Consider the following 6,013-nt stretch of genomic DNA (forward strand, 5'->3'; position numbering starts at 1 on the left):
AAATCCTGTCCAATGCTTAGGGAAGCTGTTTCGCAGGGGTTCCAACTCCGCACTGTTAAGTGTGTTACTCATCCCCCGAGTGATGAGTAAGCGCTGAATTCTGTCAGACAATATTCCCCAAGCCAGAGTTCCCGACTAGGAACCATGAGGTTGCGGGTTCGGTCCCTGCCCTCGCTCAGTGGGTTAACGATCCGGCGTTGCCGTGAGCTGTGGTGTAGGTTGCAGACTCGGCTCGGATCCCGCGTTGCTGTGGCTCTGGCGTAGGACGGTGGCTACAGCTCCGATTGGACCCCTAGCCTGGGAACCTCCATATGCCGCAGGAGCAGCCCAAGAAATAGCAAAAAGACAAAAAAAAATATTCCCCAAGCCTTTGACTTTTTGTGGAACACTTCCTATTTTGTAGATTGTTTCGGTGTGTGGTTTGAAAACTCCGCTGGGCATCCCCAGATGAAGGCATCCCTAGAAGGAGCTCCACTGTTTAAGAGCATTTTGTTTCTGACGTTTTAAAGCATAGGTGACAGCTCTCAATCCAGTGGATTGTCATCCTTACCTCCAGAAAACCACATTTCTTATTGTTTGTGGTACCTAAGTCCCCCGTCTCTAGAACTCCCCCTGTGGAAGCGAGCCTTCGGCAGAATCTCAGATCCACAGAGCGGGGCCAGCACCGTCAGCTCTACCATTTGTACCCAGGTAGGTCTCTATGTGTCTTTCTCACAGATGTCCTTTAAAATGTGAAATTGGCAGAAAACAAATCATTAATATTTTCTGTCCAAAAGAATTCACTTTCCAGACAAAAGGGGCTGATTTTGGAAGGTTTCCACTGTGTCAATAAGCCGCTGGTGAGACAGACTTTAGAATTAGACCCATTATCTTTTGCTAATTGAGTTCCCTACACAGAGGAGATGAAGAACAGGCTCGAACTTCTCTGATTCAGGCATGTGCCTACATAGATACGGCCCGTGGAGATGCCCACGGCATATATCAAAACGTGATAAAGGCGGCTCGCAAGGGCGCGTTCTCTGCACCATATCGTTTAAACCATGTATGCCTTTGTGTGTGTGGATGCAGGTCTGCAGGTAAAGAAAACTATCTAAAGTGCTGCAACACCAAAATCCTAACAGACAGGTCTTCGAATAGGGACGTCATGTGTAATTTCTGTTTTCTTTATAGACTTTTGATATTGCAGAACATGTTTTATACAGCGTGTGTACTACCACTAAAATGAAGAGGAAAAAGCTGCAAAAAATGGCCTCAGAATCGTTTGGTTTCGGAGTTCACTGGCGTTAATTGTCCCACGGATGCTGATGAAATGTTGACGTATATAATACGTTCGTCTTTATTTTCTACGGAATCTTGAGATCGCCTGTGTCGCATGGTGACTGGGGTTAATAACACGGTTCAGGATTCTGGAACTTTGCTAAGAGCATAGACCTCAGGTGCCTGGCCACACACCGCAAATGCCCAGTGTGTTAGAAGGTGCATATGCTAATTGACTGGACTGCATAATCATTTCACCACAGATACGTATATGAAAACAGCAGGCTGTACTCCTTAAACAGAAACAGTTGTTATTTTTTTTTAAAGGTTTGGGATAGACGGGATGCAGACGGAGATGAGAGAATTCAGCTACCCCCCATCTCGCAAAAAGGTAAACTCCTTCCACTCTAATACATGTAATCATGTATATGTTCTTCCTTTTGGAGGTTGTGGTTCTTTTTTCACTAAAAAATATTATTTGTGTGCCTCTAGAAAAAGCAAAAAACCCCACGTTCTATAGTAATGAGCACTGTCACAAGCCTGGGTTCAACATACGTTAGAATGTAATCCTGATACTTTCCTCAGTGTGAATAGCATGTTTGCTCTTAGTGACATGTGGTCGGAGGCAAAACTTAAATCCAACAGAATTTGCTGGATCTTGGTTCTGATGCCATTTATTACAAGTTTTGGAGATAAAAAGAAGTTCTAGAATATTTCTCCCACCCCAGAATTTTAGTTCTTTTGCAATCACCCAATCTGCAAAATCTGGATTTGCTGCCTCCAGGAAGTTGTCTTAATTAAATATATTTAAGCTGTTTTAAAAGCTGGTTCTCTACGGGCCGCTTCTATAATTACCTCTTCACTCATCAACTGAGAGACTCCCTAAGCTAACTATCTCGTTTGTTCTCAATACAATATTTTACAATTCAGACAGGTGTTTATTGTATAGATCACATAGATTTTGTGTTTCCTTTGCTGTCATCATCTGTTCAAAATTGTAAGGCTCTGGAAGATAAGACCCAAGTGTCCTTAATTTATTTTTTATGGAGCTTACACAGTATTATGTGGCATTAAACAGCTAATATTTTTTTTCAGTGTGATAATCATGAAGACAGGAATCCATAGTAGGCAGATAAATGTGAATTTAACATGAAAAAAAACTCATCAAAGCTCTAGTTGTGCTATTCATAGCGCACAGTGGCCTGTATCAATTGCTAAGAAGAGTTTAGTATTATGTGAAAGCAGCGATGAAAATGTTCAAAATAGCCAACTCCCAATGACTCATAGAGTACATGAGTCTCTTACGTTGCTCACCTGCTTTTGCTCCAGGGCCATGTTTCTGCTTTTATGACTCCAGCCAGAGGCTGAAAAGGCACACAGGAGGTCAAATCAATCAATTTCCCAAAGACTGGTAGTTCTGGTAATAAGGTTACTCAAAGAGAAAGTACTGCTGATGGCTAAATCATGATTTGGGGGCATTATTGTAGAATTTACGTTTGACTTTTTGTATTAAGAAATCAACGTGCATTGAATGCATGGTTTGTAGGAACATGGAGAAATTGTTTTTTCTGTCCAAAGCTCTATGCGGTTTCTCTGACGGAAAGCTCTTGCATCCACAGCAGCAAAGCAGATGGTTCATCCTGACGGACCAGCAGAGCTTAGAGGAGCCAAAGCCCCAAAGACAGAGCCGTTCCTAGAACCGGGGAATTTAGCCGTCCTTCTAGTCCTCCCTTCTGTCAGCCTCATCCGCAGGACCGCTGGCAAGGCTGATTTCGAATGAATCATCCTCGGCATTTGCCCCCCTTCGAACTGCTTATCCGTCACTTCAGGGAAATTGCTCCTTGTCCTCAGCGGCATGCGGTATCAGCTCAGACACTGTCCCCAGACCACAGAGTTGAAGGAAATCCTGCATTATGTATACATATACACACGTGCATTTATTTCAAATTGTCTACGCATCGATAAACTCAGCCGCTTGGCAGTGAAGGGCTTTACCACAGCCTTTCAGTCACTTAGCAGCCTGTGTTCGTCCAGGAGAGGTTAGGTGTGTGGCTTAGAGACGACCTTTAAAAAGCACCGAGACATTCATTTTCGCCACAGCTCTAGCAGCGTCACTTCTACTTAGGAGACCTGCATATTTCTTGACACGCTAAAAATTTTTTCTTGATGCAGTAGCATATTGTTTAATTTTTAATTTATTTTTTAATTACTCAGTGAGTTTTATCACATTCGTAGTTGCACAGTGATCATCCCAACCCGATTTTATAGCATCCTCGACACCTTCGAACGTCCGTAAACTGTGTTCATGACGACATCTCCTTCTGCTTTAAGACAACGCCCGGCCCCTTCAGCGCGTGTGTCTTCAAGGCACAGAGCTAGAGCGTCTTCACTTCTCATCAAATCCAGGCACACGCTCGACGGTGAGTGGAAATCGGGCTTATGGCCCCCACGCCCAGTGCCCCGGTAGGCAGAGTGAGCGGGCCGCTGAGAAAGAACTGAGCCGCCACACCTTGCCCAGGCGGTGGCTCCAGACCCACACCCTTCTCGTCGGGTCCGCAATCCTCGATCTGCTGCTCGGAAATCAAAGGGCCCTGGAAAGCCAGACTTTTCAGCGGCATATCTGGTCCTCACTCTGATGGCCCCATCTCACCAAGTGGGACTATTAATAGCCGGGTTGCAGGTGCTGCCCCAGACCCACTGCAGGTGTGAGGTGAAGGCATGTGCTCCCCCAGTACGTTTCTAAAACCAAAACGTCTAACCTTTGAAACCCATCTGGCGCCAAAGCTTTTTGGATAAGGAATCGCGAACTGCACATTTCCTTATAACACTGAAGACATTCACAAAATCAGCGGGGGTGGTGGCAGGTTTAACATTCTCTCTCCTGTATGGGCGGCTGGATGTGCTCACAACACCTTGTGCAAAATTATAACACGTAGCACAACAGAGCAGGCCTAATAGTTTTTAATCTGGTATTATCTGGATTGGACTGACAGCTCCTCCAGAGAGAATGTCTATTGTTTATTTTTCCTTATTACACAGTATAACATGCTCCACTGTACGAGTCTAAGGCGCATGTATTGTCAACTGATTCCCACAGGAAGCTTGGTTAATGCCCACAATGAATGGAAGCCGGATGCGCAGACGCATTCTTTTCAGTGGCTACAGAATATCCCACAGGCTCAATCAATAACGTAATGGATTTAACTGCTCCCTTATTGTTGGGCTTCCCAGTTGTTCCCAATTTGTTTAAAATGACTAGAGGAACTTTCTTAAGCAGATTATTAGTCACTCGGTAAAAAGGTACAGAATTGATTAAAGTGATTTTCACCCACTAAAATCCTAGTTTAGAAGGTTTAGTTGGATGCTTAAGGGGAATCTGAAGGAATGAACCCAGATGAAAACATCTTGTTTGTGGAGAGGAGGAGCTGAAGCCTAGGGGAAGAGAGGCCACACAGGCACCAGGGCCGGGCGGGGACCAGCGGGCCAGTGTGGGGGTGCGGGGCCGGGCGGGGACCAGAGGGCCAGTGTGGGGGTGGGGGGCCGGGCGGGGACCTGAGGGACAGTGCGGGGTGGGGGCGGGGCAGGGATGCGGGGACAGCGGGGGGCGGGGGTGGGGCCGGAGCGCGGAAGCACCGAGACCAGACCGCAGCGGGACCCGCGGACAGACGTCCTGAACCCTCCTGCTCCCCTGAAGAAGCGGCCGTTTTGCTGTGCGTTGCGTCTTCTCTGAATTGCTGGCTGTTGTTCCTGTGGCCGCCGACCTGGGCTCTTTGACTGTAACCGAATGCCTGCTGTGGAGCAATGTGACAGGGAGCTATGAGATGCCGCGAGCGTTCAGACGGCGAGCGTCATCTCTGGACGTCCCCGAATCAGGTGGAGGGGAATTCTTGCGGGAAAGGTGCCCGGGCTGCCCCACACGACGCTCCCCCAAGCAGGGCCAAGCAGACAGGAGCTGGAGGCACCATTTCCACCCGAAAGGGGTTGAGAGACACCGTGAACTGTCTGCCGTGCGCGTGACACTGAGCGTGGGCGCCCCGCGGGGCTGCTCATTCCCGCGCCGCGTAGAACCGACACGCCTGCTCTGATTTGTGGCCACCCCTGTCGCGTTTTCAGACTGTGGGCGCTGTCGTGATCCTCAGCAAGCAGTTAGCGGGGCAAACACCGGCCGCGGTAAGATGCGTGTTCAGCTCGTTCGTTGGATTTAATGAAGCATTTAATTTCCTTCTGGTGTTTTTAATAAAAGAAAAATGAGGGAGGAAAAATAATCTTAAGTTATTAACTACTTTAAGCTGTTTAGTTGCTACCTCTTGGGCTGAAACCATGCGTCTTTTAAAAGCAAAACGCAAATTACAGTAAAATAGAAATTGTGTTTAAACCTTCAAAAAGCAATGCAAATATAATTTCTTTAAAGAGGGTGTATTATTTTCACCATATTCCTTAGAATAAATATTATAAACTAATGTAAAATTATACAGAATGTGATCATATAGACCGATAGAAAGTCCTGAAGACAATTCCCCCAATGTTAGCAGTTCATTTTGTTTTTTTTATCTTTTTTTTTAGGGCCGCACCCACATCATATGGAGGTTCCCAGGCTAGGGGTCCAATAGGAGCTGTAGCTGCCGGCCTTCGCCACAGCCACAGCCATGCAGGATCAGGATCCGAGCCACGTCTGCAACCTACACCACAGCTCATGGCAACGCCAGATCCCTAACCCACTGAGCGAGGCCAGGGACCGAACCCGCAACCTCATGGT

General features: G+C 46.8%; 1 long non-coding RNA gene across 2 annotated transcripts; it reads left to right on the forward strand.

Annotated features, from left to right (window-relative positions):
- The first annotated feature begins 311 nt into the window (after nt 1-311).
- On the forward strand, nt 312-4,736 carry LOC125128966 (uncharacterized). Of its 2 annotated transcripts, XR_007135365.1 has the most exons (4): nt 312-690; nt 1,171-1,476; nt 1,585-1,648; nt 2,877-4,736. It is a non-coding gene; the product is annotated as an uncharacterized LOC125128966 (long non-coding RNA). The 2 variants fall into 2 exon arrangements; XR_007135364.1 differs by having other exon boundaries at nt 1,171-1,648.
- The last annotated feature ends 1,277 nt before the right edge of the window (nt 4,737-6,013 follow it).

Source organism: Phacochoerus africanus, chromosome 6, assembly GCF_016906955.1.
Source record: "Phacochoerus africanus isolate WHEZ1 chromosome 6, ROS_Pafr_v1, whole genome shotgun sequence".
Taxonomy (NCBI): Eukaryota; Metazoa; Chordata; class Mammalia; order Artiodactyla; family Suidae; genus Phacochoerus; species Phacochoerus africanus.